The sequence below is a fragment of the Triticum aestivum genome, chromosome 6A (assembly GCF_018294505.1).
Source record: "Triticum aestivum cultivar Chinese Spring chromosome 6A, IWGSC CS RefSeq v2.1, whole genome shotgun sequence".
In the NCBI taxonomy this organism is placed as follows: Eukaryota; Viridiplantae; Streptophyta; class Magnoliopsida; order Poales; family Poaceae; genus Triticum; species Triticum aestivum.
The window spans coordinates 91848603-91871081 of NC_057809.1; positions in this window are offsets into that span (position 1 = coordinate 91848603).

Below are 22479 nucleotides of genomic sequence, written 5' to 3' on the forward strand. Positions count from 1 at the left end.
CAGTTCGGATGATCCTGAAGACATTGGAAGGGAACTTGCTATGCTTGTGAAGAAGTTCCAAAAATTCACCAAGAAGAAAGGTTTCAGAAAGTCTTCCCGATCAAGCTCAAGGAATGATGAAGCTTCTGCTCACGACTACAAGAAGAAAACATGTCACAAGTGCAAGAAACCTGGCCACTTCATCTCTGAGTGTCCACAGTGGGACAATGAGAACAAAAAGAATAAGAAGAGCAAGGAATATGACTCTGACGACAAGAAGAAGAAGAAATACTCAAAGTCTTCTTCCAAGTCTTCCTCAAAGTCTTCATCACACAAGAAGAGATCATCTGGCAAGGCACGTGCGTTTGTTGGCAAGGAAATGGATTCAGAGGAGGAGTCCGCTTCTGAGGAGGCGGAGGTGGAGTCTGAGGAGGAGTCCGATTCAGGCGTCGCAAGTCTGGCTACAACATACGTTGCCAAGTCCATCTTCAACACTGAAGACAATGACTTCATCACCGGCACCGATGCAAAGGACAAGGACTACTCCGCTTCTACCTACTGCTTCATGGCACGCGGTGCCAAGGTAAACACATGCACTACTCACTATCAAACATCTAGTGATGATGACTCTGATTGTGGTTCAAAACCCAGCTACAAAACACTTGCTAAAATTGCAACTGAACAACAGAAAGCTATGGAACATATTCAAAAACTGTTAGACAGAAGCGATGATCTGTTAGGTGCTGAAATGACTCGATCTGAATCCTTAATTGAAGACATAAAAAATCTTCACGTTAAGTATGAGGAACTTGAAAGTCGTCATGAAACTCTCTCAACAACTCATGAAAAGCTTTCCTATGATTATCTTCAAAGGAAGCAAGATCTTGAGAAATTGAGAGCGGCTCATGAAGATCTTCAAAAGGAAAACGAGTCACTTCGCGCTGAACAGATCAGCTCCTCTCAGGAAGGATTTGAACCACCATGTCTTAAATGCATTGAGCGTGATAATGCTACTACTGTTGCGGAATGTTCTACTGCTGCTACTGTTGCAATATCTTCAACTGTTGATGTGGGAATTAACCCCTCTGCTGAGGATTCCACTGCTATTGCTGATGAGAATGCTAGGTTGAAGACATTGCTTGAAACAGGGATGTACAAAAGTCTTAAAGGGCATCAGACACTATGTGATGTCCTCAAAAAGAAGATTTTGAACCGAAACCCGAGGAAAGAGGGTGTTGGGTTCATAAGGAAAATGAATGCTGATGGCTCTTACTGGAAACCTGAGCAGTACCCCAAAACCACATGGGTTGCTGCAAAGGAATTTTCAGCAGATCCATCCACTCTATCTGGGTTCACTTGTGCTAACCCCATTGTCATTGATGAATCCTTTGATGCAAACTATAAACTGTTTAAGAATTAGAATGGTGAAGTGTTTGCCAGGTACATTGGTACTAACTGCAGGAATGGACCGCCTATGAAGAAGATCTGGGTTCCGAAAAGGTGTCTGGAGAATCTTCCCGTGAATGTCATCATGACACCTCACGTGAAGAAGACAAACCTCAGACCAAAGGCTTCATACGGTCCAAAGGCTTCATACAGACAGAGGACTCACCTGAGTCGCACTAACGCAAATGTTTTGCAGGGAAACCATACTCAGGCATATGAATATGAGAGCGGTTCATCAAACCGCCATGTTCATAAGACCAAGAACTATTCTGCTTATTCTTATGAGTACTATTGTCCGCCTGCAAGACTGTTTGCTAGGGCTCCAAAGCCAAAGTTCTCAGATGCTGCACTTAGACTTATTACTTCTAAGCCACCCTTGAAGATGTGGGTGGCTAAGAAAGCTTAACTCTCTTTTGAAGGGAAAGGTCTCCAGCAGAAAACCAAAATCATCTGACGCTATTGCTGGGGACCTTAAACATCTTGTAGGGCGCAAGATCAAATGCCCGAATTGTCTTACTATGTACTTCCTTTCCTGAATCGCTTGCTACTCTCCCTATTAGTCCTAATCTGGATCTAAGCTTTCATAACCCACTGGTTAGTCAAATGTTTTTGCTTCACAATGCTCTTCGTGAAGCCTATCCCCCTAACTGCACTGTAGGGTATGACACCAGCGTCTTCAGAATGGATTATTGATAGTGGGTGTACAAATCACATGACTGGCAAAAGAAGCCTTCTTATGGACTCAACCTTACGTCCATCCGACAAGAGCCACATCACATTTGCTGACACTGGTAAAAGTAAGGTATTGGGTCTAGGTAGAGTTGCAATCTCAAGGGATCAACACATGGATAAAGTCATGCTTGTTGAATCCCTTGGCTTCAACTTAATGCCTGTCTCAATGCTTTGCGATTTAAACATGATCGTAATATTTGGAAAATATCGTTGCCTTGTTCTAATGGAATCTGACAAGTCTCTAGTATTTGAAGGGTATCGAAAAGATGATTTGTACGTGGTAGATTTCTCAGCAGGACCACAGCTTGCGGTATGTCTTCTAGCAAAAGCTTCAGAATGCTGGCTCTGGCATCGGAGGCTTGGGCATGCTGGCATGAGGAAACTCCACACCCTGGCAAAGAAGAAGCATGTCATAGGCATCGAGGGCGTCAAGTTCAAGAAAGATCACTTATGCGGTGCCTGTGAGGCAGGAAAGATGACAAGGGCCAAACATCCCTCGAAGACAATCATGACCACTACTCGACCCTTCGAACTGCTTCACATGGATCTTTTCGGTCCCACTCATTACTCAACTCTTACTACTACTGCTTGTCTCTATGGATTTGTCATTGTTGATGATTATTCTAGATATACTTGGGTGCACATAATCCTTTACAAGACTGAAGTGTAGGATGTCTTCAGACGCTTCGCCAATCGAGCAATGAACAACTATGGCGCCAAGATAAAGCATATCAGAAGTGACAATGGCACTGAATTCAAGAACACTGGCCTTGATACATATCTTGATACCTTGGGCATCACACATGAATTCTCAGCCCCGTACATGCCACAGCAGAATGGGGTCGTCGAACGCAAGAACAGAACACTCATTGAGATGGCCAGAACAATGCTAAATGAATACAAGACTCCAAGAAAATTCTGGCCTGAAGCCATTGATACTGCATGCCATACAATCAATCGTGTTTATCTTCACAAGCTTCTGAACAAGACATCTTATGAGCTCCTTACTGGCAAGAAGCCAAATGTCAGTTACTTCAGAGTATTTGGCGCCAGGTGCTGGATCAAGGACCCACATCACACCTCAAAGTTTGCACCAAAAGCACATGAGGGTTTTATGCTTGGATATGGAAAGGATTCACACTCCTACAGAGTCTTCAATCTCTTTCATTACAAAGTGGTTGAAACAGTGGATGTGCGATTCGATGAGACCAACGGTTCACAAAGAGAGCAACTGCCAAATGTGCTAGATGAAGTTCCATCCAGTGAATCAATCAAGCTAATGGGAACTGGAGAAACTATACCTTCTGAAGCTCATCCTGAAGAAGAACTTATCATCTCAGCACCTGATCAACATGAAGACAATGCTCAGCCTGAAGACATTCCTTCTAACAACGACAATGATCAGCAAGAGCAAAATCTTCGCCCTGTACATCCTCGTGTTGCCAATGAAGTGCAGATTGAAAGAATAATTGATAGCATCAATGCACCCGGTCCACTCACTCGTTCAAGGGCAACTCAGCTAGCGAATTTCTGTGGGCACTTCGCATTCGTCTCAATAATAGAACCCAAGAAAGTTGAAGAAGCCTTCATGGAACCTGAATGGATTCAAGCTATGCAAGACGAGCTTCAACAGTTTGAGCTGAATAATGTATGGGAACTGGTCAAGCGTCCCAATCCTCGAAAGCACAACATAATAGGCACCAAATGGATATACCGCAACAATCAAGATGAGCATGGTCAAGTTGTCAGAAACAAAGTTTGTCTCGTTGCTCAAGGATATACTCAAGTGGAAGGCATTGACTTCGATGAAACATTTGCTCCTGTGGCTAGACTTGAAGCCATACGCATACTGCTGGCCTATGAAAATCATCACAACATACTTCTTTATCAAATGGATGTGAAGAGCGCCTTCCTCAATGGCAAGATTGAAGAAGAAGTGTATGTTGCACAACCTCCTGGCTTTGAAGATCCAAAACATCCTGACATGGTATACAAGCTCAACAAGGCACTGTATGGCCTTAAACAAGCCCCTCGGGCCTGGTATGACACACTCAAATACTTCCTGAAGAGCAAAGGCTTCATACCTGGTTCTCTTGACACCACTCTCTTCACGAAGACATATGATGCTGAACTGTTTGTGTGCCAAATATATGTGGATGACATTATCTTCGGCTGCACCAATCAGAAGTACAGTGAAGAGTTTGGATATATGATGCAAGAGCAATATCAAATGTCTATGATGGGAGAGCTGAAGTTCTTTCTCGGTCTTCAAATACGACAACAACGCAACGACATCTTCATATCTCAAGAGAAGTATCTAAAAGATTGCCTGAAGAAGTTCGGTATGCAAGACTGCAAAGGCTTCACGACGCCAATGCCAGCCAAGCATCATCTGGGTCCTGACGACAATAGTAAAGAGTTCGATCAAAAGGTATACCGCTCCATGATTGGTTCTTTACTTTATCTATGTGCATCTAGGCCAGATATTATGCTTAGTGTTTGCATGTGTGCTCGATTCCAAGCGGCACCAAAGGAGTCGCATCACTTAGCTGTGAAGCGAATTCTTCGATATTTGGCTCACACCCCAACTCTAGGATTATGGTATCCAAAGGGCTCAGAGTTTGATCTGGTTGGATTCTCGGATGCTGATTATGCTGGTGACAAAGTTGATCGCAAGTCTACATCAGGCACATGTCACTTTCTGGGACTATCACTTGTATGTTGGTCTTCAAAGAAGCAGAACTGTGTATCTCTCTCCACTGCTAAATCTGAATACATTGCTGCTGGATCTTGCTGCGCTCAACTTCTGTGGATGAAGCAAACGCTCAAGGACTATGGCATTCATCTGAAGCAAGTGCCACTCTACTGCGACAACGAAAGCGCCATCAAGATTGCCAACAACCCAGTTCAGCACTCGAAGACAAAGCACATTGAAATTCGTCATCACTTTCTCAGAGATCATGTTGTGAAGGAAGATATTGATATCGTACACATCAACACTGAAGAGCAATTGGCAGATATCTTCACCAAGCCCTTGGATGAGAAGAGATTTTGCAAGTTACGGTGTGAGCTAAATATCCTCGAATCCTCAAATGTCCTGTGATCAGGCACACATCCTAACCCTTATGCATATTGATGACTTAGATGTGCAACACACGAAGGAAAGTATATCTTCAATCAATGAAGACATACATTCTAAGTGTGAATACATTAATGTGGAATTTGACTTCGGAGCGCCACAATAATTGTGCGCCGTGTCTGGGTCTAATACTTCCTATACGGTGGGTAACGCCACCACCAAATGTTCTATTTTGAAGTGTTTCACTCATGGCGTTACCTTGCTATGTCTTCACATTTGGTTTGGCTTCAATCTCAACATGTCTTCATGATTATCTTCACTATGTTGATTATATTTATATACTAGTGTTATGTCCTCTACATCATTCACTTATAGCTATGTCTTCTTGTTGAATCTTTTGAACTAAGTGAATGTGATCGGACCCTAACCTCTCTATCTCTCCAAATCATATGCATTCTATTGAAACTGTCGAATGTCTTCTCTGCGTCCTTGTCAGCAGAAGATACAAAGACAAACCTTAAGTCCACTTTCAATGCTCATTCCTCCACATGAAACCCGGAGAAGTAGGAACGACCACCCGACAATCCAGGCGTGCGTGGGACATGGAACAAACCCCAAAATTCTGCATGATGGCCACGTGTTCCGCAGATGCGAATCGCCAGGGGCACCTGTGTAATAACGTAGTGCCGCCCCTGTACCTATAAATACACACTTCACGGCGGTCATTATCTCTTCTTCCACTCTCGCACGAACCCTAGCGCCACCGCTAGCCCTCGACGACGTCGACGACGAAGCGCTTCGCTGCCGCAACCTCTCCGATGCCGTCTTCACGCCGACCGCGGACATCGTCCTCTCTGCCGTCGCCGTAGGTGTCCTCCGTAGCCAAGTTAGGGCATGGAAGACCGAACTGCTCGGCCTCATCTTCCACTCCGTCTAGCAGTTCTTAGTGTGGTAAATAAAACTTCCTTTTTACGGCACCGTTGATCCTATGGCTTTGTCACTTTCTACCACAAGTAGTTTCTATTCACACAAGTTAGATCTCTCTCATACTGCATCTCATAACATGCCTAGTATATTCACTTATGCTTCACAAAGTAGTTAGATTCCTCACTTGTACTGATCTCTGGATTCGTACAAATCTGGAACCAACTCCTTATCTATGAGTGAATGTCTTCGCACGATGAGGTCAATGTCTTCTAAACTAATTTATACTCAAAATATTCTGAGAATGCATATGACCTCTTCCCCTTCCCTCGCACCTTAATGCTATCACAGGTACATGTCCGTGGGAGAATCCCTTGGTTCTCATAGTCTGCATTCATTTGCAGAATTCTTACAGCATCATATAAATTCTCCCGAAGCAAGTTCCTGTTTGTCCAGCAAGCGAAAATCTTTGAAGCCTTTGAACGTGTTGAAGCCTTTCAGTTTAAAGTTCATGGCTTCAGAGAAATCAGCAAGGAAGGGTGGCAGAAAGTGTCGTGGAGAAACATCTAGAGATCTGCCAGATGACCTCTCAGAACTGTACAAGACAGATCCTAAAGAGGATTACAATCAGCGCAAGACCCGAATCCAATGGATTCGAAGATATTGGGCAGAACAATGGTTCAAATACCGATTTGTAACCCAGGAATATGCTGAGAAAAATGCCATCAAGAGACCGTGGGGAGACATCCTATACAAGAATCTTCAACCCAGGTCCAGAGATGAAGCCATTGGACAAGGCTTCTATCCCTGCATGGTCCGTGGGCCACAGCCTGCTGATGCACACCCATCATCACTACTATGGTGTCGTGACGACATTCTGTTCAAGCGCAGCTTCCAGTTTGCCCAGAACTCAGCGAAGCAAAACAAGAAGACATTGGGACTAGACTTCAACCCTAGTCCCTCAGCTCCAAGGGCTGATGGCACATGAGATGCAGAACCCAATGTCGTTGGTCCTTTCTACAACCTTGAAGGCCTCATCACCCATATCTTGGTTTAAGGGACTGCAGTGAATGAGCCTGCAGCTGACGCTGAATCAGATGAAGCGCCTGCAGCGTCGAAGCCAAAGAAGTTGAAGAAGCCTAAAGCTTCAAAGCCTGCCCCTTCACCAAAAATCTCACGGGTGAAGCCACTGGCAACTTCACCTCCTGAAGACAGTGTGCAGTCCGAAGATTTATCACGCATCTCCAAGCCCCAGAAGGTCAAGATGCCTCTGCCACACACCGGCCAAGAGCTAACAGCTGCTGCCATTCTGCGCAATGATGCCATTGATCTGTCAAGTGATGAAGATCTTGCAGATGACGCTCTTGAGCAACTCATCAAGAGCAAAGAAGAAGCAGAAATCTTCAATGATCCGCCTCTCTTTGATGTAACAGTCATTCACAACTTCATTGATGAATGGTTTGACATGCCAAACATCAGCTTCGACGATCTCCAACTACCCATTGGTCTCAGTGTCGCCTTCCATGGCGCCATTGCTTCAGAGTTAGCTATCGCCCAGCGCATTGTCGAACTGAAGCAGAAGATTGACTTTGAGAAATCTTAGTTCAAGAAGCATATGGCCAAGCTCAGCGTGCAAGACGTGAAGAATTTCAAGATTATGCTGCACGAGCTCAAGGAAGCCTTTCTAAAGAAACGTGCAGAAGCTCAGGGTTCTCGTGAGCGCATGAAGGTCCTGGCTGATAGGTGTGTGCAAGCCTACAATGAGGCTGAGAAGCGCAAGGCCCTTGGGCGTCCTGGCATCGACCCCAGGATGGCTGCCAAGAAGCAGAAGAAGCCCGCTATGGCTGAACCTGAAGCACCAAGGCAGGAGGCAGATCCCCTTGTCTTCCCAACTAGCATGACTGGCCCGAAGCCAAAGGCCAGGTCAACCGCTTCAGAACTGAAGAAGACCAGGACTGCTGAGGCTGAAGCAAGGAAGAGAAAACATCCTGAAGCCTCTGCTACTGCCCCCGCCAAGAAGAAAAGAATGACCAAGAAGGAACGGGCTGCTCCCACAGAGCCCTTGATTATTGAACCCATTTCCATGGTTCACCCCGACGCCGATCCACAAGAACGTCAAGTGATTGTCCATGAGCCTGCTTTCACAGAGGCTCATGAAGATGAAGACTTTCCAGCAGCTGATCCCCTCGCTGCTGAGGACATTGGTCACCATGACCATGTTGAAGATGATGCAGCCCTTCCTCAGCTAGAGCACCAATAGGTATCATCGCCTGTGCTCACGCACAGTGAACTCATCAGCATTGGTCGTCCACTGACACCAATAGCACAGGATGCTTCGTGGGCGGATCGCCCACAAGAGGAAGAAGACTCTGAGGCCCAGCCAACACAAACTCCACAGGCGTTGCCCGCGTTGCGCAGGCTTCACAAAGGTCCAAGGCCTCAAGTCCCCGCGTCTGAAGCTAAAACTGCTGAAGACATTCTGGCTGCATCAGCCGATGAAGAAGAAGTACCACAAGCTGCTACTCCCCTGTCCCACCAAGAAGCAGTTCTCGAGGAGAACGTGATCATAAGCGACCCTCCAGCTCGTCAAGTGGAGGTTGAAAATCTTGCGGCTGCCACCACCAACACCACTGAAGCCACTAACGCGGTCATGGCTGAAGCAAATGTGGAGCCCTCACCAACAAAAGCACCAGAAGTCAGCGAAGCCACTGATCCCGCTGCTTCTGTTCCTGCATCTGCTGCCGTCCCCAATTCGACTATCATGTTGAGCACAGGCCTCAGGTACAGAAGCCAATCCCAAGATTGCCAAGGTTCCCAGGTCCTGCATCAGCACATGGCTCCTTCAATATCAATGGCTTCAGAGCAGATAACACATTCTTCAACAGCTCCAAGAACCCCTACTCCAAGGAAAGAATATCATCTGATCAGTTCTGGAGTAGTCCGCAGCGAAGCCATTACTCATGCGTTCTTTACAACCAAGGTCGCATCTTCCCACACAAGTGCCTTGACATTGAAGCAATAGCTGGTCTGCCCTGTCTGGAAGAAGCTCTGGATTGCTTCAAAGAGGTTGGACTGCTGCCGTTCGTCACTGACCAAGAGCATTGGAATGAAGAGTTGCTGCTCCAATTCTATGCCACACTTCACATCCGCGGGTATAGCAGAGATTCGAAGACTTGGGTCCTGGAGTGGATGACAGGAAACGTTCATCACGAAGCCAAAGCCTTTGACATCATTGAGCTCACTGGTTTGCCCACTCCTGGCGACCTCTACGAGCATGGCTGTCAGCTTCATAGTGAAGCTATTGAGAGCATCTTTCAGAAGACTGAACCTAATATGAGTCAGATGCTCAGTATGATGAAGCCATTGCCCCAAGATGCTGCTTATCCCACGGAGTTCTTCGTTGAAGACCTTGAGTATCTACCAAGAACCATTTATCACATCATAAGGCGAACTCTCTGGCCAATCAAAGGACATTCTCCCCATGCCAAGCTGGGAGGTGCAATGAAGACTTTGGTCTTCTACATTCTTCATGGAAAATGCTTCAAAACACAGGATTTCTTCATTCGCCAACTTGCTGCATCTGGCTCTGATCTGTTTGGTTTGAAGTTCTACGCCCCTTGGGTGATGCGGCTGATCAAACTTCACTCCGCTATCTCATATCAGCCCTCGGCCCGCAACCATCGGATCTTTTTGCCTGATATGGATATGTCTATTGAAGCCATCTATCCTGAGCCTGCCAAGGAACCTCTCAGTCTTCAGAATGCAGAGCATCAAAGTTTCACTCAGAACATTGAAGGCATTGAAGCCGTAACTCGTGTGTATCCTTTGGCTGGCACTACAAGTGCACCGCATCCTGCTCTCACTGAAGCCACTGACAGTACAACTGCTCCACGACCCAAGAAGCGCACTCGTGTTCTCAACGACCGAGAGCTTCTTGTGGCTCTTCATCAAAAACAGGATAGGCATCATGACTGGCTGAAGCGTCAGATGCAAAGCCTCTTGGTGGATGTTAATCGCATTCGCAATCTTGCCACCAAGAATGCTTTTGTTGCCCATGAAACCTCTCACCGCACATGGAAAGGGCTAACACTGATGTGTTCTGAAGATGATCTTCAAGAGGATGGCTTCACTAAGCGATTCAAGTTTGACTCCACTCCTCCTCGAAGGGCAGTGCTGCGACGAACTCCATCCCTTGAAGACTCTGAGTTCTCTTCCTCTGCTGCAACTGTGAATGCCAGAGTAATCGAGGATGAAGACGATGCTACTTCACCGCCACCTCCTTCAGCATGCTTCGACTCTGCTCCAAGCTCTTCAGCACCACCAAACACAACCAACGACCCTGCTGCCTCACCTACTCCTCATGGGAACGAGTAGATGCTCTATGTCTTCAAACCTTTTTGGTCCTTACTGACAAAAGGGGGAGAAGCATAAGCATATGAGGTTGATAGTCTTCAAGCGGGTCCATATGGGCGGGTGCTTTATATTTTGCTTCGTGCTTACAACTCTCGTTTTGCTACATTTGGTTCTTTGAGTTGTAACACTTAAACTCGATGGTCGTCTGCTACTTATTTGCCACCTTGTGTTGCGATGATAAATTCCGCATGTGCGACGATAAATTCCGCACTTAGATCATTCTGTAGACGTCCATTTTCCATTATGCATGTCATTATCTTCATATACTTTCACATGCATAGTGGATTGTCATCATAAGTTGAAGTGGATCTCCACAAGTACAACCTGCCATGTGCATTTGCATTCCAAAAGCAAATTACTTATATGCACATCTTCAGGGGGAGCCCTTGCAACTTATGAAGACAATTCCTTATCCTTTACAATTTCACAGATTATATTCCCCGTTGAAAACTTCAACTAGTTTTTCATCAATCACCAAAAAGGGGGAGACTGTAAGTGCATCTAGTGCCACCCCTAGTTGGTTTTGGAGTATTGACGACAAACCTAGTTGAGGGACTAATGTGTTTGTGAGAATTGCATGATAACACAGGTAGAAGTCCCTCATTGATTCGGTTTTCCTACCAGAGATGACCCCTAAAAATGTATGAAGACATTGAAGTCAAAGGTGGTATATGAAGATACTCACATTGAAGACTATGACAAGAGAAGACACCACATGAAGCCTATGGAGCTCGAAGACTTAGATCTTTCGTAGTTCTCTTTCTTCTGTGTTGAGTCATAGGAACCACTGTACTGTTAAGTGGGGTCCAAGAGAACCAGTCAGAATGACTGAAGTGATGCTTAAACAAAACCTATGTCTTCGAGTGAAGACGTTGAGAGCGAATCTTGTCCAGAGTCGGGCAAGCCAGCTTTGCTTGAAGCCCAAGTAAAGTTGCCGTGTGAGTTTGAAATCTGACCGTTGGAACACGTGTCAGTTCCTTAGTAACCCAGGGTCATTTCGGACAAATCAGGTCGGGTTGCCAAGTGGCTATAAATAGCCCACCCCCTACAACCATAAACGGTTGGCTGCTCAGATTCAGAGTACGGTTTTTGTCGTTTGAGAGCAATCCAGCTCGAAGCCTTTGAGAGAGAATTCCTTGCGAGGATAAAGCCCTAACCACCCAGAGCCAAAGAGAATTAGGCATCACTTAAGTCTTCTTGTCTGTGTGATCTGAAGACTTATTACACTTGAGGACTGTGCATCCTCCAGCCGGTTAGGCGTTGCGTTCTGAGCATCCAAGAGACATTGTGGATTGCCGGTGAACGAAGTCTGTGAAGGTTTGGGAGTCTACCTTGAAGACTTACCAGAGTGATTGGGCGAGGTCTGTGTGACCTTAGCTCAAGGGGAATACGGTGAGGACTGGGTGTCCTGAGCTGCGTCAGGACTGGGTGTCCGGGACTGTGTGTCCTAAGGTTTAAATACCTAGCCGCCCTAACCAGACGTACAGTTGTCACAGCAACTGGAACTGGTCCAACAAATCATTGTCTTTAGCGAGTCACTGGTTTCATCTTCCCTTCCCTTTACTTACTACCACTCCTTGTGAAGTCATTGTATGTTCGCACTATCTTTTGTCTTCACTGAGTGACTGCGTGTTCTGTGTGGCTTCACAACATCTTCCTACCTGATCCTTAATACATTGCTGCTATTAGTCATTGTGCTTTCACTCTATTGAATACTTGACTATGGCTTGCCTAGTGTAGTCTACCTTCCGCTGCAGGGTAATAGGTTTATTTCTATCGTTTGTCTTCATAACTTCCACGTTTTGAAGACTTCCATAAAAATCTCCTATTCACCCCCCCTCTAGTCGATATAACGCACTTTCACATGTTATTGATGTGTACCTTACTAGAGCTCGCAGTAGCACCTGGATATTTGATACTAGTTCTATTGCTAATATTTGCAACTCGAAACAGGGACTATGGATTAAGCGAAAACTGGCTAAGGACGAGGTGACGATGCGCGTGGGAAATGGTTCCAAAGTCGATGTGATCACCGTCGGCACGCTACCTCTACATCTACCTTCGGGATTAGTTTTAGACCTAAATAATTGTTAGTTGGTGCCATCGTTAAGCATGAACATTATATCTGGATCTTGTTTGATGTGAGACGGTTATTCATTTAAATCTGAGAATAATGGTTGTTCTATTTATATGAGTAATATCTTTTATGGTCATGCACCCTTGAAGAGTGGTCTATTTGTGTTGAATCTCAATAGTAGTGATACACATATTCATAATGTTGAAGCCAAAAGATGTAGAGTTGGTAATGATAGTGCAACTTATTTGTGGCACTGCCGTTTGGGTCATATTGGTGTAAAGCGCATGAAGAAAGTCCATACTGATGGACTTATGGAATCACTTGATTATGAATCACTTGGTACTTGCGAACCATGCCTCATGGGCAAGATGACTAAAACACCGTTCTACGGAACAATGGAGCGAGCAAAGATTTATTAAGAATCATACATACTGATGTATGTGGTCAGATGAATATTGAAGCTCATGGCGGGTATCATTATTTTCTCACCTTCACAGATGATTTGAGCAGATATGTGTATATCTACTTAATGAAACATAAGTCTGAAACATTTGAAAAGTTCAAAGAATTTCAGAGTGAAGTGGAAAATCATCGTAGCAAGAAAATAAAGTTTCTATGATCTGATCGTGGAGGAGAATATTTGAGTTACAAGTTTGGTTTACATTTGAAACAATGCGGAATAGTTTCGCAACTCACGCCACCCGGAACACCACAGCGTAATGGTGTGTCCGAACGTCGAAATCGTACTTTACTGGATATGGTGCGATCTATGATGTCTCTTACTGATTTACCGCTATCATTTTGGGGCTATGCTTTAGAGACAGTTGCATTCACGTTAAATAGGGCACCGTCGAAATCCGTTGAGACGACGCCTTATGAATTGTGGTTTGGCAAGAAACGAAAGTTGTCGTTTCTTAAAGTTTGGGGCTGCGATGCTTATATGAAAAACCTTCAACCTGATAAGCTCGAACCCAAATTGGAGAAATGTGTCTTCATAGGATACCCAAAGGAGACTGTTGGGTACACCTTCTATCACAGATCCGAAGGCAAGACATTTGTTACTAAGAATGGATCCTTTCTAGAGAAGGAGTTTCTCTTGAAAGAAGTGAGTGGGAGGAAAGTAGAACTTGATGAGGTAACTGTACCTACTCCCTTATTGGAGAGTAGTTCATCACAGAAACCGGTTCCTGTGACACCTACACCAATTAGTGAGGAAGATAATGATGATGATCATGAAACTTCAGATCAAGTTACTAATGAACCTCGTAGGTCAACTAGAGTAAGATCCACACCAGAGTGGTACGGTAATCCTGTTCTGGAGGTCATGTTACTTGACCATGACGAACCTACGAACTATGAGGAAGCGATGATGAGCCGAGATTCCGCAAAATGGCTTGAAGCCATGAAATCCGAGATGGGATCCATGTATGAGAACAAAGTGTGGACTTTGGTTGACCTGCCCGATGATCGGCAAGCCATCGAGAATAAATGGATCTTCAAGAAGATCACTGACGCTGACAGTAATGTTACTGTCTACAAAGCTCGACTTGTTGCAAAAGGTTTTCGACAAGTTCAAGGAGTTGACCACGGTGAGACCTTCTCACCCGTAGCGATGCTTAAGTCCGTCCGAATCATGTTAGCAATTGCCGCATTTTATGATTATGAAATTTGGCAAATGGATGTAAAGACTGCATTCTTGAATGGATTTCTGGAAGAAGAGTTGTATATGATGCAACCTGAAGGTTTTATCTATCCAAAGGGTACTAACAAAGTGTGCAAGCTCCAGCGATCCATTTATGGACTGATGCAAGCCTCTCGGAGTTGGAATAAATGTTTTGATAGTGTGATCAAAGCATATGGTTTTATACAGTGTAACATCCCAAATTTTCAATTTGGAATGTTATACATAGATCATTCATGCACATCATATTTTTGCTGCATTTCGTTTCGCGATACTCGAGATCCTAAGCAACTCAAGGACCCTCAGAGAGAGTTGGGGATTTCCCAGTTTTCATATTTGAGTTTTATCAAATATTGAAACGAGGATTTTTGGTTTTAATTATTTTTCTCTCCGAAAATATTTCATATTAAAATATATGAGAGGAGATAATATGACTTCTCCAAAATAAATGAAATATTGGAGGAAAAATATTAAAATCAAATATTTGATTTTATTCAGAGTTTATTGCTATTTTATTTGAATTAGAAAAATTGCATGTTTTTCAAAGTTGCATTTTAGGGCCAAGAAAATGTTCATCTTGTTCTAAATATTTTATTTAGACGGTGACAATTTGTTTTGGCATTTTTAGATTTTTATTTTCTTTTCTAGGATTTATTTTAGTTTCGGCGAATTTTTTTTTAAATCTCCAGCGCCTGACTAGGTCGGAGCCCAGCCGAGCCGACCCACCTCCCCGCGACTCGTCTCCCTCCTGGAGACCGGGAGGCCGCCGCCGCCCGAAGCCGAGTCCGGCCGGGACTCTCCCGCACCGCCTTGCCCCTCCCCCAAGCAAGCCCCCCTCCTTTTATGGCGCCCGAGATCAGTTTTATTTTTTTTCCGGTTTAGTTTATTTAGCTGACGTTCATCCGTACGTTCGTTTTAACGAACGGTGTTCACTCGTTAGCCGCAGACAGCGAACGTTCGTTCGTTAGCCTGTTCGTCAGTTTTTCTTTTTCTCGGATTTTCCATGATTATTTTCGATCGCGATTTCTGATCCGATTTTCGTTTTAGTTTATCTTTTCGCTCGTTTATCGGAATCAGGCGATTCAAGCGCCTAGATCTTCATCTCGAAACCCTCTTTCTGTTTAAACAACTTGAACAAGACTTTGGTACTGTAAAATTTGACTTAGGTCCAGATTAGTAATCGGATCATGTTTCTTTCACAGTTTGAGTTTCGTTGCTCCGTTTGATTTGATTCTTTTTGCAAACTGTAGTTCTTAAGTTGAACTTTCTGGTTAGATCTTATTATTTCAGTTTTACCATGCTTCTTTGCTTGATTTCTTATGCATGTTATTGTTTGTTTGCGATAGAACACCCAGAGTGTGAAGCGTGCTACTATGAGTCTCTAGGTTTTTTGCGGATCATCAACAAGGCAAGTAACACTTTGATCATACTCTTTTCATACCCAGTTTTATGTATTAGCTCCAATCCTCAAACATTGCATGATTAGGATGTGTTTAACATGTCGGATGGGTTGTTAATGGGGTAGAACCTATTGCCCTGCTATTATCAAACCCTTGGGAGTTACTTCTACGTATTGTTTATATTGCTATGCTATGCTCGTAGACGTGGTTTGGGCGAGTGAATCCATGACAGATGTGAGATTATTAATTAATGGTTCAACTTGAGGTGGCAACTTAAATACACATCTGGGTGGATTGTTTGTTGGGCACCTGGAGAATCCAGTGTTGTCATAGGATATCCCGGAGTACCCGTGTGATAATCCTAAGGTCTGCCACCTAGGCTCAAAGGGAACTGAGATATTTCATGCTAGGAACTTCCGTGTGCAGCCACAAGCTATTATGGGCTCTAGCATAGTTGAGTAAGTTGCATGAAGCCCTTGAAGAGGTGGATCAGCAGGTAGAGGGATGTAGGTTGGTATGGTCTGCCCGGAGTAAGGAGTTAATGCTTCTGAAAGACTGTGTCTCGGTCATCCGTTTCTCAAACACCCGGCACTGCGAGAAATCCAACGGAGGAGATCGGGTCTTGTGGGGAAAAGTGTGCAAACCTTTGCAGAGTGTGTAAACTAATCATGGTTAGCTGTGTCCTCGGTTATGGACAAATCTTGAGTATCTATTACTTGGATTATCATAAGTATCTCATCACTCTGAATTAAGATTGTTGGGTTGATAATTACTTTTAATTGGGATTGAGTTGGAGGAACCTTCTCAATGATGTTTCAACTACCATGATAGTTAATTAAAATTTATTCCTTTGTTGTAGGAAAAAATGGCTTTTCGCAAAACTATAACCGTAGAGCTTTCCACCAGCCAAATATGCATGTAGTGATAGCATTATTCTGTTCTTGCTCTACTGTGTTACATTGCCAGCATATTCCATGTGTTGACCCGTTTTCGGGCTGCAACGTATTATGTTGCAGACTTTTCAGACAAGGAGTAAGGTTCGTTAGGTCGTTGCCGTGCAGCTCAGCTATGCCGTTGGAGTTGATGGACTCACTTTATCTTCCAAGCCTTCCGCTGTTATCGTATTAGATGGCCTTAAGCCATATTTATTGTAATAAGTTATCTTTTGAGACATTCGATGTAATAAGTGTGTGATTTCTACTCTGTTATAAATCCTTGAATACTGTGTGTGTCAGCATTACCGATCCAGGGATGACACTGAAGCACAGAGACTTGATCGTTTGAGGTCGGGTCGCTACAAGATGGTATCAGAGCACACGCTGAGTGTAGGACACGACCACTAAGCCAAAAGCCCTAGATCACTATTCTCTTGTCATTTCTGACTCCTCTCCATTTTCTATTCTTTAGGATGGCAGACGCAAGGAACAAGTTTGCACAACCGGATGAAGACGCACCCTTTGGACGACACTTGAAGGAAGTCACTAGGTACCTGAACATTGGAATACCAAGCTTCACCAGGACTTACAACGCCACTTTACCAGAAGAGGAGTGATGGATGATTCAAGTTCAAGTTCCAGGAAGGACATTCACGCCAGTCACTAAGTCCATAGAGTTTTCCTTCGATGCCCCAACCTGGAGTCTAGGAAAGAGTATGGCAGCTCACATCACCATGGGACGCATTGGAGAAGTTTGCCATAAGGAGCTTAAGGATACTATCTACCAGATTTGTGGGCGCCGAGACGAGCAATGGGAGATGATCAGCACCAGGAAGGATAGATCAATCACAGCTTTCATCCAGGAGTTAAACCAGCACATTCATCGCCAGGAGAACCAGATGTGCGCAGGCATGATAGATCTGAAGAAGGCGATGACTAGGATCACGGAACTGGAGGAAGAACTCAAGGCTACACACGAATATTATGAGGAGGAAATCGTCGTACTAGTGGAGAGGAATGATGATCTAGAAAGGAAGCTAGGAGTATTCATGGGAGACCCCGCACCAGGAGGAGAAGACGAAGAACCCAAGGAGATTCGTCCGAAGGACTACATCATCATCGACGACACCGACTCGGACCCTGATGATAGCGATGATGACTATGAAGATGAAGCTAGAGCAGACATCATGGAGTCTTCTGCCGATCAATATTTTTAGTAGACCACCACATCAGTAGTAGTATTCCACCATGTATATAGTATAGTCCGAGCACTTTTGTAATGATAGCTAGATCGATTGTATGCCCTTGCTTGACTGATTGAGTGAAATGATTGTGTTTGTCTCATGTGCATGTGGGTAGTGTTTTTCTCATTAGACCTCATTCTATTCTATTCTATTCCCTCTAAACCCATCAGATGTCTCCGAGACATGACCCCGGATTTACTTTCCCACCGGAGCTCACCCAGTTGATCCAGCAGCAGAATACCCTGATGCAGTTGTTAGTTCAGAACCAAGGCCACAACAACAACAACCAACCGCCACCACCACCAGTTGACAACTTAGCCCGCTTTCTAAGGTTGTAGCCACCGGTATTTTCCAGTAGCACCGAGCCAATAGTGGTAGATGTTTGGCTCCGCAGGATTGGAAGGGAGTTAACCACTGCAGGATGTACAGATGCTGAGAAGGTGCGTTTTGCCGCACATCAGTTGGACGGACCAGCAGCCTCATGGCATTAGAATTACACCATCACCTACCCTATAGCCACTGTTACATGGGACTAGTTTCAGCAAGCTTTCCGTACAACCCATGTCTCAACTGGAGCTATAAGTATGAAGAAGCAAGTTTAGCAAGTTACCTCGCTATGCCCCTGACAATGTGGCCACAGATGCCGCAAAGCTTGAGAAGTTTATGGAAGGGCTGAATGATGAGATGAGGATCCGGTTGATGGTGGCAACATTTAACAACTACCAGGAGTTGGTAGATAAGGCTCTTATGATTGAAGGGAAGCAGCAACAGATTGAGAGCCATAAGAGGAAGTATGGACAAGGAAGGTATTATTCAGGAGCTCAGCAGAAGCTTCGCCTAACCCCGAAATCGGGAGGACTTGTTCATAACCATGGAAGCCACACCCACAATGGAGGAAGTACCCATAATCATACTGGCCCAAGGAATGGGAATGGGAATGGAGCAAGCAACAATCAGAGCCATTCCAATCCAGCCACACCCGCCAAGAAAGACCTAAGCCACGTTACTTGTTTCAAGTGCGGGAAGACTGGGCACTATGCCACGGAGTGCCCTGAAGCGAAGAATGGAAACGGTAATGGGAGCGTTGGAAAGAAGCCCAATCCATTCAACAAAGGACAAGTGAACCACGTTAAGGTGGAGGAGGTTGAAGAGCAGCCAGACGCGGTTATTGGTAAGTTTTTGGTTTAGTCTTTTACCGCCCTTGTTCTTTTTGATACTGGTGCATCACATTCATACATATCAAGGGGATTCACAGATAAGTTTAAACTGCCAACCCAAACCCTTAGGACCCCTCTGTTAGTAAGTTCACCTGGAGCAGAGTATATGGCTAGTCGATGGTGCGACCAGATAACCTTAACCATTGGTAGCCATGTTTTCCCGTCCGACCTAATAATCTAGGAGTCACAAGGATTGGATGTGATATTAGGCATGGACTGGATGTCAAAGTATGGAGGAAGCATTGACTGTGTTAGTAAGTCAATTTGTCTCACCACCCCTGAGGGAAAAAAGGATTAAGTATGTATCTAGGCATGCGCCTAGGAGTAGCCAAGTGAATACCCTCACGGGAATTGTTTAGGAGGAAGTGCATGTAGTGAAGGATTACCCGGATGTTTTTCCAGAGGATTTACCAGGCATGCCACCGGATCGAGACATTGAGTTTTTGATAGAACTGTTGCCAGGCACCGGGCCTATATCAAAGAGACCCTATCGGATGCCCGTGAATGATCTAGAAGAGATCAAGAAGCAGATCAAGGAGTTATCGGAGAAAGGTTACATCCGACGGAGTTCATCACCCTGGGGGAGCCCCCATGCTTTTGGTTGAGAAGAAGGATAAGTCTCTAAGAAAGGTTATTGATTATCGTGCATTGAATGAGGTGACGATCAAGAACAAATACCCACTGCCAATGATCAATGATTTGTTTGACCAACTGGAAGGAGCTAAGGTGTTTTCAAAGATCGGTCATGTCATTTGGACTGACTAACGCCCCTGCCTATTTCATGAGCATGATGAACAAGGTGTTCATGGAATATTTGGATAAGTTTGTTGTGGTGTTCATTGATGATATAATGGTATACTCGAAGAATGAGGAGGAGCACGAAGAGCATTTGCGTTTAGTTCTCGAGAAACTCAGGGAACACCAATTGTATGCCAAGTTCAGCAAATGTGAGTTTTGGTTGAAGGAAGTCGGATTCCTTGGACATGTTATATCAGGAGAAGGTGTAGCAGTAGATCCCACCAAGGTTCAGTCAGTCACTGAATGGTTGGCACCCACTTCAGTTAGCGAGATCCGCAATTTTCTTGGACTCGCAGGATACTATCAGAGATTCATTGAGAATTTTTCCAAGATTGCGAAACCAATGACAGACTTATTGAAGAAGGATACCAAATTTAAATGGATGGAAGAATGTGAGGCGAGTTTTCAGGAGTTAAAGAAACGTTTGACTACAACCCCAGTGATGATTCTGCCGGATATACGTAAGGAGTTTCAAGTGTATTGCGATGCCTCTCGCCTAGGACTTGGAAGTGTGCTTATGCAGGACGGAAGAGTTATTTCGTATGCCTCACGACAACTAAAAACGCACGAATTGAATTATGCCACGCATGATTTGGAGTTAGCAGCAGTAGTGCATGCGTTGAAGACTTGGAGACATTACCTTATTGGAAACCGTTGTGATGTGTACACGGATCATAAGAGTTTGAAGTACATTTTCACACAGAAGGAGTTGAACCTTAGGCAGAGGAGATGGTTGGAGCTTATAAAGGATTATGACATGAAGCTTCACTATCATCCAGGCAAGGCCAATGTCGTAGCAGACGCTTTGAGTCGGAAGAGTTATGCTAATACCCTAGTGAGCATGGGATTGCCAAAGGAGTTAGCAGATGATCTCAGGGAACTTCGATTGGAGATTGTTCCTAGAGGTTTTTTTGCAACAATGGAAGTTCAGTCGACATTGTTAGGAAAGATTCGAGAAGCTCAGAAGGATGACAAAGAGATTGCCGAGATAAAGGAGAGAATGGGCAAAGGAAAGGCCAAAGTTCTTCGTGAGGATGAGCACGACAGCTTATGGTTTGAGGACCGTATTTATGTGCCCAATAACACAGAGATCAAGAAGTTAATACTTCAGGAGGCTCATGACTCACCATACTCGATACACCCCGGAAACACAAGATGTATTTAGATTTGAAGGAACGTTTCTGGTGGACTGCTATGAAGAAGGATATTGCCGAGTATGTAGCCGTATGTGATGTATGTCAGAGAGTGAAGGCCGAGCATCAAAAGCCAGCAGGATTGTTACAGCCTATGCCGATACCCGAATGGAAGTGGGATAAACTTGGCATGGATTTTATCACCAGATTACCCAGGACCAAATCAAGATATGATTCTATATGGGTAGTAGTTGATCGCTTGACCAAAGTGGCTCACTTTATCCCAGTGAAAACCACCTATACAAGTGCGAAGTTGGCCAAGATATATATGACTAGGATCGTATGTCAGCATGGAGTTCCGAGGACAATTGTATCAGATAGAGGAACACAGTTTACCTCAAAGTTTTGGCATCAGCTACACCAGACTTTGGGAACGAGATTGGAGTTCAGTATAACATTCCACCCGCAGATGAATGGACAGACCGAGAGAGTCAACCAGATTCTGGAGGATATGTTGAGAGCCTGTGCGCTAGATTATGGATCTATTTGGGATGCCAATTTGCCCTACACGGAGTTCTTATACAATAATAGCTATCAAGCCAATTTGAAGATGGCACCGTTCGAAGCCCTGTATGGACGGAGGTGCAGAACACCGTTGATGTGGGATGAAGTTGGAGACCGACAGTTGTTTGGACCAGATTTGATCAAGGAGTCTGAAGAAAAGGTTAAGTTGATCCGAGATAGATTAAAGGTAGCTCAGTCCAAACAGAAGAGTTATGCAGATTCGAAACGCAAGGAAATAACCTATGAAATTGGAGATGGAGCATATCTGCGAGTGTCACCCCTGCGAGGAGTGAAACGTTTTGGAGTTAAGGGAAAGTTAGCCCCGAGATTTGTAGGACCGTATCGAATTTTGGAGCGTATGGGAGAAGTTGCCTACAAGTTGGAGTTACCTGAAGGACTGTCAGGAGTTCACGATGTGTTTCATGTTTCACAGCTGAAGAAGTGTCATGCTGAGATGGCCGATATACCGCTAAGAGATACACTGCCCTTGGAGGCGATTCAGCTGGATAGTGATCTGACCTATGAGGAGAAGCCAGCCAAGATTCTTGAATTTGCCAGCCGAGTCACCCACAGCAAGGTTATCAAGTTTTGCAAAGTTCAGTGGAGCCACCATACCAAGGATGAAGCCACCTGGGAATGAGAGGATGATCTTCGCAAAGACCACCCACACCTATTTTCTAGCCAACCCGAATCTCGAGGGCGAGATTCATCTTAAGGGGATAGGTTTGTAACATCCCAAATTTCAATTTGGAATGTTATACACAGATCATTCTTGCACATCATATTTTTGCTGCATTTCGTTTCACGATCCTCGAAATCCTAAGCAACTAAAGGACCCTCGGAGAGAGTTGGGGATT